The 12,917-nt window shown below is 36.1% G+C and overlaps 1 pseudogene; it reads right to left on the bottom strand.

Moving 5' to 3' along the window:
* Window positions 1-4,553: 4,553 nt before the first annotated feature.
* On the bottom strand, window positions 4,554-7,448 carry LOC149252137 (uncharacterized; annotated as a pseudogene).
* Window positions 7,449-12,917: the final 5,469 nt, after the last annotated feature.

The following is a 12,917-nucleotide window of genomic DNA, read 5'->3' as shown; positions in this document are numbered from 1 at the left end:
GAAAAATGTTCCCACTGTACTATTTTTCCTGCGTTAGGGTTCCATCATGGTCATGGATCCATAGCTCGTTGTTCTATCAGCTTTCTCAGAACGTAGTGACCCTCCCATTCTCGGTTCCATGGCTCCCTACTCATGGCCTCCGCTTCGTCCTTGGCTAGTTAACATGAAAGCAATAATATCAAAGTACTAGCCTTGTGCATTAGCTAGCGGATGGTTGTGTTGGCCGTTATGACTAGTGGATCGGGGTTCAAACCCCACTGAACTAATGTTTGTTTATTTTTATTTAATCTGATAAATAACAATACCACCGCGTAAAAATGACAGATTTGATCCGAGTCATATGTTTCTCCCGCCTACATATAACATACAGTTTGAAAACTGTCGAACGTTTTAATAACCGTTGGTCATATGAACGGTATAGTTTATAACTAAGCACTTGTTTGGTTTAATATATTACAACCATATGGTTTAACCATATAACGTCCTCCCAACAATTCGTAATATCTCATGTGGTTTTTATGATACAGTTGTTTTAATGCTCATATGTGGCACAACCAAATGGATATGTTAATTTTATATGTTTATATTATTAACCATATTTTTATATTTTTGTTTTGAAATAAACATATATGATTTTTTTTTTAATATTTTATCTTTTTATATGCGGTATTTTTAATATATTATTTTTTGTGTTTTATGGTTTGTTTAACTATATTTAATATATATATATATATATATATATATATATATATATATATATATATATATATATATATATATATATATATATATATGATTTTAATCTATTGGCCCGTGTTTTTACTAGATTTTCTTACCATGTGGCATGTTGTGGGCCCTCTTTTCCTAGTTGTCCCTTCAAAATTCAAACTATGATAAGTTGGTCATACAAACTTGGATTTGAGTGTCATTTACGCGACTCAAATTATAATAATGAGCACTGCAACTTGGTGATGTTTCCATCAAATTTTGAGCACTTTGATTTTTGAGGCTTCCTAAAGCCACCTGGATTATTCCTCCCCGCTAAGGGAATTTCGGTTCTCTAAAAGTATAAACAATATTGCAATCCTAATCTATATAACAAATATCTATAACAAGTCAACTTTCCCTTTCCTCCCCTTTGTACTTCATAATTTGGAATGATGAAACCGACACGTATATCTATATCCCAATTTCCATATGCTAATATATGTCAAACTTGCAAGATTCCAAACAAGATCATACTCGCCAATAGTTTATAAAACACTTATGATCAAGTTTACAATACAAACCATAGCCCATGCTATCCAACTAAAAGCACAAATATCAAGATGTTGCATTCATAAGTGGTTTTATACTCTTCATCATTTTTACAAACTTTTTCGCAACATGAGATTGACAATGGTGGCCATACTCAACTACTTAAAAATTCTACCCATCTCTTGTCTAACCAAGCTAATGGTATTTATTCCTATATTTGGCTTCCATGTTGAACTCCTTCATTGGTGGGTTCCTTCACATGTGCTTTCGCATGCTTTTAATATTTCTTTGGGTGCAAATCTTGGTGGAGCTTCCAACTTGTGGCTCCATTATTTCCACCCTTGTTGTAATGGATGCAATTTATTTCCTCCTCTATACTTTCTTCACCATATTTCTCCCATGATGCGGAGAGGGATATTTATGTCCGGTCTCCTTACTGGTCGACACAACCTTCTTTGAATGACCATCTATGGTGAATGTTTAGCAAGGAGATATTGCCATGGCTCTTCCATTGAAATCTTCATCTCTCTTTGGAGATGACCTACAATCATCATCAATAGAATGGTGTGATGTAGTCCCAACCTACATTGATTTAGATTCCCTTTCTTCTATGGTTTGGAGTGTCTTTCAAATGCACCAAAATCATCATCATAATGAGAAAGTGAAACTAAAGAATCACCAACATTATTTACCACAATTTTCAGTTCTATAGTGGGTGATGGTGGAATCATTGTGCCTTCATTGCACTTCAACTTTTCCAAGGCCTCTTACATGGCTTGTAATTGAAGCTGCAATATTTTCTTCTCCTTTTCTGCTTCTTCTAACAGTCTTCTCAATTCAACATTCTCTACTTTAATTATCAAGTTTATCTCCTCATTTGAATGATGAGCATAATAGAAAGAAGAATAGCATTCACTTGAATATAGAAATGAAGGTTCTCCCTCATTTACAGAAGCATTGTCCTCTCCTTTCTCTTTCTTCTTCCTTTCCCTCTTTGCCAATTTATTCTCATAATTTGCAAACAATTTGTCTACCATGTCTGTCATCCTATAGAAAGCTTGACAAATAGCTTTGTCATTCTCCATTTTCCTTCTTCGTGTTGCATGTCCAATCTAGTTAACATTCACATTAAGAATTCACATTAGCATGGATATGATACCAAACTTGATCTGGGTTCTCTTATTTACAGGAATTATACAAGGCTTTTCCTCAGGGTGGTGTTAAAGTAATTGCATGAAATACATGTAAAACATATATGTTCAAATACTTAAATAATAGGCAACATAAAGCATATTGTAAAGATAATGCACATAAAAATTTGATAACGGAGTTCATCTAGTGTTGACTATGTCTTTGGGCCCTCCTTTAATAGTGAGGAGGCCACTTCATTCATCTCATAAAAATAAAGGCAAGTACATTTAAAAATACATCATTATGCCTCTAATCCTATGAGTGACTTGAAATTCAATTGCTCAAATGACAACAATCACATCACCAATAGGTATGTCTCATCCTCTTGAGACTTTTAACTATCAACATGACCTTCTTCTAGAAGATGCATTTTTGTCTCAAACTTCAAGCTCAACATTTATTGAAGAATGTATGTTGCTACCATGACCCCTGAGATCCACTACTCAGATGCTAACACTGGCAGCACCATCGCAATCCATGTGAAATTTTGGCTAAAATTAGTATAATGTCAGCCAAATTCCACCACCTACAATTTTGGTCCCTTGTGAAATCTTTTAGATTCCTCACAACATCAAAAGAACATTCTTTGGGAATATTCATGTAGAATATTCCAATTTGAAAATTTTGCCAACTGTAGGATTCTTCCTACATTAGGGTTACATCCTAGTCATGGATTCGTAGTTCATGGTTTCGTTGGCTTGCTCATGGCTCCGTGATCCTCCCGTTATTATTTTTGTGGCTCCATGCTCACAACGTCCACTCCATCCTTAGATGATCTACACCATGGTGAATGTATTATGGTTCAAATAATTAATGTGCAAGAAATATTATCAATGCACCACCCTGGTGCATTAGTTGTCAGATGGTTTTGTGAGTTGTTGGACTTGACGGGTCAAAGTTCAAACCTTGCCACCCAATTTTTATTTTTGTTTATTTCTATAAAGAACAATATCACCACATAAAAAAGACTCATTTGGTCTAATTCACATGTAACTCCCACCAACATATAACATGTGGTTTGAACAATGATGAACATTTTAATAACCGTTGGCCATATTAACTCTTCCATTTATAACAAACCATTTGTTTTGTTTAATATCTTACACCCATATGGTTTAACCATATAACCTCCTCCCAACAATTCGTTGGTCTTAACCATTCTTATAATGACCACTTTATAGTATGGCGTAGTATTTTTATTATATGGTTGTTTTAATGCCCATATGTGGCACAACCAAATGGATATGCTAGTTTTATATCGTTATAATATTAACCATATTTTTAAATTTTTGTTTTGAAATAACCATATATTATTTTTTTAATATTTTAGTTTTTATATGGGGTATTTTTAATATATATATTTTTTGTTTTAAATAGTTTGTTTAACCATATTTACGCTGTAAGGCATTCCCTCTGAGAAAGACATCCCTAAAATGTGACGTGTGCGATCCTGAGCCATTGATTATGTGTGTTAGATGATTGGAGTGTTTTCTGCCGTTCGTTTAATGGGCCATGAAAGGCCAGGACTGGCATGCTGGCGATGAGACTCTTCGTAGAAACTGCCTGCTGGCGATGAGACTCTTCATGTCTTTCTTCCCTGCATACGTAGCAGCCTTGTGCTGTTACATCAATAGCAACCCTGTGCGGATGGAAAAAAAATAACATGACTTCAGTTTGACAGAAACTTGGCCCGCCGTTTTCCAGGCTCGTCCAGATCATCCACAGTATCACGGTATCACGCACTGCAACGTTTGATTATCATTCGGAGCCTCTCTCTACCCCAAAAGAAACTCCGAGATGGTGTCCCTTTCTCCCCAATCGAATGCCACCGTTTGCCCCCCAGTTACAGTAAAGCATACGAAGCTCTTCATCAATGGAGAGTTTGTAGATTCAATTTCAGGTATTTAATTTCTTGATCCATTGCACAGTATTTTAAAGTCAAATCAAGATTTGTGTTTAGATCTTTAGGGCTGATTTATTTGTATCGTTGCAGGGAAAAAGTTCGAGACTTTGGATCCTCGAACAGGGAAAGTGATAGCGAGCGTATCAGAGGCCAGGTAAGAAGATGTGGATTTGGCTGTAAAAGCCGCTCACGCAACATTTGATCACGGGCCATGGCCTCGCATGTCTGGCTATGTAATAATTGTTATTAAGACTCTTCATCTTTTGCTGCATTATGTTGTTTTCTTGTTTTTTTCTCTTTTCCCTTTCTTTATCAATATTGTTCATCTTCTGCTATATTTATATTATGTTGTTTTCTAGTTTCTTTTCTGAGTTTTTTCTCTTTCTTCTTTTAACGGATTAGCTTGCTGCCGGTTCGGGAAAGAGGGTGCATTCTTCACAAGTTCGCGGATCCACTCTATGGCCTCATCCACTCTACCGGCCATCACAAGACCTGATATGAGGGTGTTGTAGTTTACTGTATTCATCTTGCATCCTCTAGCACGCATCTCATCAAGAAGCTTGAGAGCATCATCCATCCTTCCAGCCTTTCCAAGAGCATCAAAGAAGGCGTTGTAAGTGTAAACATTTGGATTACAACCTGACTTCTTCATCTGTTTGAAAAGATCCCAGGAAATATGCATATGGTCAGCTTTACATAACCAATCAATAAGAGTATTGTAAGCAATAGTATCAAGAGCAACGCCTCGATCTTTTGATTCTTCAAATACTCTGTGAGCGTCAAACACTCTTCCTGCTTTTCATAGGGATTTGATGAGAGAGCGTACCACATATATGTATTGACTACCACCCTTAGCCAACATTTCTTCATAGGTCAAGATTGCCTCATCCGACCTGCCCACTCTGCCCGGGCCATCAATTAGTGCTGCACAAGCAACATCATCGGGAAGCAGTCCCATCACATCATAGAACTCCTTGAACACTCTCAAAGCATAATCCATTTGCCCAGCTTTTGCAAGCCCTGGCAAAACAGTACCCATAGTTACAAGGTTTGGAGAAAATTTGTTTTTCATATCTTCAAAGAGCTGGCAAGCTTCATCAATTCTATTTGTTTTTATGAAACCATCAATTAGTATGTTGTAAGTTATCTCATCAGGGTAACACCCATTTTCTGTCATCTCTTGCATTATCTTGAAAGCCATATCTACCTCTTTATTCTTACAGAGACCATTCAACATTGAATTGTGTGTAATAACATTTGGTGGGCATCCCTTTTCCCTCATTCATTGAAATAACTCTATTGCTTCCTTAACCTTGCCATCTTTGCCAAGCCCATCTACCAGAATATTATATGTTATAACAGTGGGGGGAAGATTCATCTGCTGCATTTTGTGAAACATCTCCCATGCCTCGTCTGTTCTGTCTTCCTTGTAAAGAATATCAATCAAAGTATTGTTAGTGACAGTGTCTGGTTCACACCCACTTTCTATCATCTTCAAGGTCATCCCAATAGCTTCATCCACTTTTCCTGCCTTGGCATAGCAGCATATCATGATATTATACGTGATTACATCAGGGGATAGACCTGTCCGTTTCATTCCTTCAAAAAGTTCATTCACTTCTTTAATCCTTCCTACCCTCCCGAGGCTATCTATACAAACATTGAAGGAAACAACATTTGGAGAAATTCCTTTTTTCTTCATCTGCAAAAACACGTCATATGCTTCATCAGCCTCACCATTCTTTCCATGATAATCGATGAATAAGCTGTAGGTTAAAGATGTTGGATCACACCTTCTATTGTGCATAACCTGAAAAAACTTTTGTGCATCCTCCAACCTGTTATTCTTAAGAAGACCTCCAATCAACGAATTGTAAGTATACAGATTGGGAGAACTCCCTCTCTCCACCATTTCATCCAACACTGCAAGTGCCTCATCAATTTTTCCACCTGTGCATAGGGCGTTGATAATAGTAGTAAAGGTAACTACAGTTGGAGCACATCCATAAGCTATCATCTCCTTCCAAAGCTCCCATGCAGCATCGACAAGGCCACAATCCCCATATTTATCTATCAAAGTATTTTATGTGATAGAATCAGGATTACATTTGTTGCTTCTCATCTCTTTCAGTAATGCTGTCGCCTCATCCAATCTACCTGCATTACAGAGAGCATCCATTAATGTGGTGAACAACACAACATCCTGTTTGCAGCCCTCCTCCTTCATTTGTCTCCACAGACCCCATGCTTCATCGACCTTGCCAGCTCTCCCGTGTATCTTTATGCAGAGTGTGAAGGTGTGCACATTGGGTCTCAAGCCAAATTTTCGCATTTCAGCCAGAAGTCCCATCACCTGTCCTGTATCTCCTATTTCTCCACAGGCACCCATTAGTACAGAATAACATTTTAGGCTTGGCAACAATCCTTCCGAAATCATCTTCCTGTACACCACCACGGCTTCTTTCCAAAACCCTGATTTGATTAGTAATCCTATAAGACCATTGTAAGCAAAGTCACTAAGCATAAGCCCAGATTTCTTCATCTTTTCCAGGGCTGAAGGAATTTGCTCCAAACCACCTGCTATTCCGAGGTTGCGGAGAATTATTAAATAGGTCTGGGAGTTAAGTCTACAGCGTTGCTTTTGCATCAAATCTAAAACGCGTGCCATCTCCTTCACCATGCGGGCTCTTCCGAGGATTTCTAGCATGGTATTGTAGGAATATGTGGTGTGCATAAATTGTTCTTGTCTGGCAGCCGAGAAGAAAAAACCCAATGCCTGCTTTGGATCAGAATATGATTTAAGGACTTGTATTACATGGCCGGAAGTTAACCCACTGGCAGTACCTGCCTGGTGTATTGGCGGGCAAGTCGTGTTAATTTTGGGATTTGGATGCACGTTAATTGCCAGTACAGTTTGTACGCAAGAGACCTTCATTGAACACAAATTGAAAGATAATGCCCCACTTGTTTTTCTTCCTCTTTTGGACCGAAAGTGCCCCACTGTAGCAGACCCTTCTCCTACTCCTGCTCTGTATGTACAACTACAGACTAATTCCACTTCTCTTCCATTGGAAATTCCTATTAAAAATGTCTCCATTACTCTTACCACGGATAACTAAATTACAGCAATTCAAAGGGGCCCAAGGGTTTACTGTCTGAAATGCAAATAGATTTTCACGGAATGATAAAAACATCAGACACAATCAGACTAACCCGTTAAAAGTATGCGTACAGGGCATGAAATTCAGAGGCAGAGGAGATACCTCATTCGAGTGCTATGTGCCAGTGTCCATTTAGACTGGTTTGGTCTCATGAAGGGACGTTATCTTGAGCGAGTGGCCGGACCTGCCTTCTGTTTTCGACCTCTCATTTTGTATTACACGCAGAGGCACTTACTACTTGGCCTCCTTAAATCTATGAAGAATAACGTTACTATCTTCAAATCATAAAGGAAAATGGTTTTGATCCGTTGAAGTTTTATATTATTTTAAATTTAAAAGTGATACATTGCAAGAACATTGGTATTAAGAACATTTTGTGGCAATATACGCAGATTGGTGCTACACTTTTTGATCATTGACCATCTAATTATCTGTTTTGGACTTACAATATCAGCTTTCATGTCTGGACATGATTTTCAGAGCCATTTAATTCTTCTATTTCCCTTTCTGAGGCTTTGAATGACCAATTTAGGATGGATCTCCATCAAGAGGTCCTTCAGTATGTGCTTGGATGTGGAGGTTGTTGAATCGTAGTTGGATATGAGAGATTCTCTCCAACAAGATTTTCTCCTAGAATAGAATGTGGAGTTAAGTTTTTGTTGGCTTGAAGTCTCAATGGAATAGTATATTTATCTTTAGTTGAAAACCTCCATGTCTAAATTCACATTGAACTAGATGGAATAAACAATTCAATGTGTTTATGTGTGTTATGATTGTATTTTTGTGAATTATTGTGTTTCTTATTCAATTCTTTTGAAGTAAATTTGTTACAATAGTTTAGTTATTTTGAGAGCTAATCCTTGAAATAATTGAAGAAACCACAAAAGAGAAACTTTGTACATACATGTTTCCTATCATGTTGGAAACTCTATACATAAAGTAACTGACATTTATGTGGAACAACTTGCTCTTTTTGTCCTTCCCAAATTCTTCAAGGATCTCTTAAAGTACATAATTGTTTTATAAGCTTCCTAAGAACCTTAATATGTTCCTGGGTTGGAAAAATAAAATGGTATTTTATTATTAAACAAGGTCATTCTATGTAGGGTTGAAATTTGATATCCTACCTCACAAGTTAAGAATTTTTTATGAGAAGTTCTAATTTGAATACTCATTTCATCTAATGTTCAAATTTTAATTTTTTAGTTGATCTCTTAATGTACACAATTGTTCCTTCTCAAATTCTTTAGTCATCCTTTTCAAATTCTTCAATAATCCTTTATTGTATACAACTCTTTTATCAAGCTTCCTAAAGCTTTAGTATATTCTTAGAATACAAAAATAAAATGATATCTTGTTCTTTAACAATTCATTTTATGCATGGTTGAGAGAAAAATGCATATTATGCTAATTGAGGATTGTTTCTCGCTTGTCGAACTTATAGTATTGAATTCAACACACTAACAATATTCATGATGAAAATAGCAATATGGAAGATTCATCTGCATAATGAAGGCGGCAATATGGGAGATTCCAATCACTTTCCAAGGCATTTTTTAAAATGTGGATGTGAGAAAAGGTTGTTGTGGAAGGTGTTGTTTGTATATGGGAAATTTCTTGATCATTGTGTATAATCCTAATGTTGATAGATATGTCTACCAAGTGGTTCTAGTTAATGGGGCATTGATTTGAGCGTTCAATATATTCTTATTCTTTATCAAAGTATTCTTTTGTTGTATTTGTGTTCTTCAATTTATGCCTTACGGCGTTTCCTTTGCAACATCTGGTGCAAATGCTAGTTTAAAATATTCCCGATGGGGTGACAGAGTTGAAATAATGTGTGGTGCATCTGTGACGTGTAAAGCCCATCTAGCTTCCACGCGCCCATTGAATGCTCCTTAATGACTATGGCATCATTAATACCCAACATGCGAGCGTCTTTCCCGCTGGTTGTGTATATCCACCCGAGGAAGCTTTAAGGATCATTTCAAACTAAGTTCCACATCCAATGTCATTAGTTTTTCTTATTAATTTGATCTTTATTTATGGAAAATTGTGCGATATTGATGGTGTGATTGTCATAGCCATGGATAACATGGATAATAGTGTGGAGGAATACATACGATGAGAGAAATTATTGTCAAGTAGAAATCCTTGCAAACTATTTGAAGACGAAGATTGTTAAAGGAAACTTAAGAGAATGCATTTATGTGATGGATCTACAAAGATGTTTATGGTCAATTTATGGGGTGCTGCAGAAAATATTCTACATGATGTTGCCCTTTATCAAATACAAAAACAAGAAATCGTTGTAATGACATACCCACTGTTTTTGGTACTTGTGAAACATGTTCTTGTCAAACTTAATTGTTCGAATAATATAAGAAAGTGTTTTTTTTGTAAATGATGTAAAGGATATTTAGATGTAAAAACACATGGTTACAATATTGGCTTCTATTATGATATATATGCATTAATTAAAAATTATGATGATTTCTAGTATTTTTCTTTTTATGATATGTATGCATATCTAATTAAAAAATATGATATTATCTTTTGTTCATAATCATATTACTTTTTTAATGCTAATTATTATAATTATGTTAGCCATGATTAGGGATAGAATTTGATAGATAAATTACTTCTCAAGAGGTTATTTTTCCATGAAATATAACAAAATATTATTCTTTCTCATCAACTTTTTTTGTTAAAATGATCATAACTAATGCTAGAGTTGTAGAACTATCGAATTTCACTATTGTTTTAGAATTCATCAAACCTTGAAATGTAGAAGGTGCATTGGTAAGGCCAAAAGGCATGACCAAAAACTCATAGTGACCCTCATGAGTTCTAAATGTTGTTTTTGGAATGTCTTGAATCTTCATTCTGATTTGATGATATCCTAAACAAATATCTAACTTGGTGAAGTAAATTGATCCATGCAATTCATCCAATAATTCATCAATGACAGGAATGGGAAACTTATCTTTAATAGTGAGCTTGTTGAGCTCCCTATAATCCAGACACATGTGCCATGATCCATCCTTCTTGTGCACCAATACTACTAGAGTAGAGAAAGAACTTTGGCTAGGTTGAATTATACCAGCCTCAAGCATTTCTGCAACCATACGTTCAATTTCACTCTTTTGGGCATAGGGATATCTTTACAACCTGATGTTTGGAGGAACACTTCCTGGAATCAAATGAATAGCATGATCATGATCACAAATAGGTGGGAGACCTCTGGGAGTCTCAAATACCTTGGAATGATTGTCCAAGACTTTTTGGATATCTAGAGAAATAGATGATTTCAATGTGGAAACATCTAGCGAACATAATTGTGGAATTACACCTCCGTGTTCCTTTTTTAGAAGCTTTGTCATACCGTTAGAGCTTATTATCTTTCCCAGTTTCCCTGCAATACCCCTTAATTCAACTTCCTTTCCTTCCGCATAAAATTTCATGAAAAGTTCTTGGAAGTTAAAAGCTATTGTACCCAAGGATTGTAGCCATTGGACTCCTAGTACAACATCAACACCTCCCATTGGAATGGAAATCATTGGGCTTTTCAATACATATTATCCCATCGATAACTTGATATTATGGCACTTTCTAGAGCAATTTATTGTTCCTCCATTTGCAACCATCACTTGACACTCTGGTGCTGGATATAAGAAGCAATTCAATTCTTTTGCTATCTTACAATGAATAAAATTGTGGGTACTTCCTGAATCAATCAACACTATTACCTTTTTCTTCTTGATTTGTCCTTCTATCTTGATGGTTTGAGGAGTGGTAATTCCAGCCATTGCATTACAAGATATGGTCGGATTCATTTCTTCTTTATCTAGGCTTTGTTCCTGGAGTATATTATCTTCTTTTGAGATTTCTTGCTCCTTTTCTTCTTCCTCTTCACAATCTATGTAGAATAATTTCTTCTCAACACACTTATGACCTTTAGTGTATTTGCTATCACAACTGTAACAAATCCCTTTTGCTCTTTTTTCTTCCAATTGTTGTGGTGTCAACCTTATAGGTTGTGGAAGGCTAGGGGCAACAACACTTCTATCTTTATAGTTCTGACTGGTATGCTTTCTGGTTGCCATAATTTTGCTTTCCATTTTTCTTGCTAACCTGAATGCCTTCTCTAATGAATCAGGTTCCCAAAAGCGAACATCATGTTCGATATTATCATTTAAAGTCCATATGAACACATCAATCCTATACTCCTATGGAATATTTTTTACCCTTATGTTCAATTTTTGGAACTCCTCAATGTGCTCCATTATTGAACCCCTTTGTTTGAGACTTATCAATTGCCTAAAAAAAGTGTTGCTTTTTGTATCCTCATAATGTGTTATCAATTCTTCCGTAAAAATTGCCCAAGTGATAATTTGTTTACGAGATCAAAGCCATCGATACCATATAAACTGATTTGGTTCCAAATATAAAGTTGCAATACATACCTTTTGTGTGTTTTGCACATTATTGAGATCGAAAAATTGCTCCATTTGTAATATCCATGTTGCGGGATCCTTGCCATCAAACTTCCTCATATCAATTTTTGGAATATGGTGGGTCTTCGATCCAAAATTAGAGTCTATGGAATCATGATTAACATTTCTTTTGTTCTCATAAAGAGTTTCCTTTACTACCCTTTAACCATTAGTGACCATTTCTTGTATCAACTTATTCAAATCTATCTTCAATTCTTCCATCTTATCATCCATGCCATCCATTTTAGTGTCCATGCCATTCATCTTAGCATCCATGCCATTCATCTTAGCTTCCATGCCATGCATCTTAGCTTCTACACCTTTCTTTAAACAATCTAGCTTAGCTTCTACACCTTTCTTTAAACCATCCATCTTAGCTTCTACATATTTCTTTAAACCATCCATCTTAGATTCTGTTACTTTTTGTGCAAGTGACACTTGTTGCACTTGGTCTCGTAATTTTGATATATCATGTTGCATTTATTCCTCTTCTTCATGAGTCATGCTAGAGCTTTCAAGTTGCTTACTAGATGTTTGCATTTTCTTTCCTTAGGGCATCAATTACCAATAATAATGCTTTACTATGCCCTTTGAATTCCTTCAAACTAATTTTTCAAACCAAGCTTATGCAAAAATTTAAAAAAAAACTACATAACTTTTTTCGCTTTGTAGGAGCTTGATATTGAATCTCACGTATCTCTGTAATTTTGGATCATATAGTTCTTGAATTGAGACCCATAGTATCCCTCTGCATCCTCTTTCCAATGCCATCAATTTGATCCAAATTGGATTCTCCAAGGAAGAGTTATGCACAATCTCCCAAGATGACCTGATTATAGACCTTTCCAGAAGAGCGAACTTGTATGAAGTTCCACGTGTCAATGTTTCCACCTTCGGCTCTAGAAAATA

Source organism: Pinus tabuliformis, chromosome 7, assembly GCF_031772625.1.
Source record: "Pinus tabuliformis cultivar Carrire ecotype Pingquan chromosome 7, CPIR1, whole genome shotgun sequence".
NCBI classification, from domain to species: Eukaryota; Viridiplantae; Streptophyta; class Pinopsida; order Pinales; family Pinaceae; genus Pinus; species Pinus tabuliformis.
Note: the sequence above shows the minus strand (reverse complement) of the source record. Positions and strands in the feature narration are given on the sequence as shown.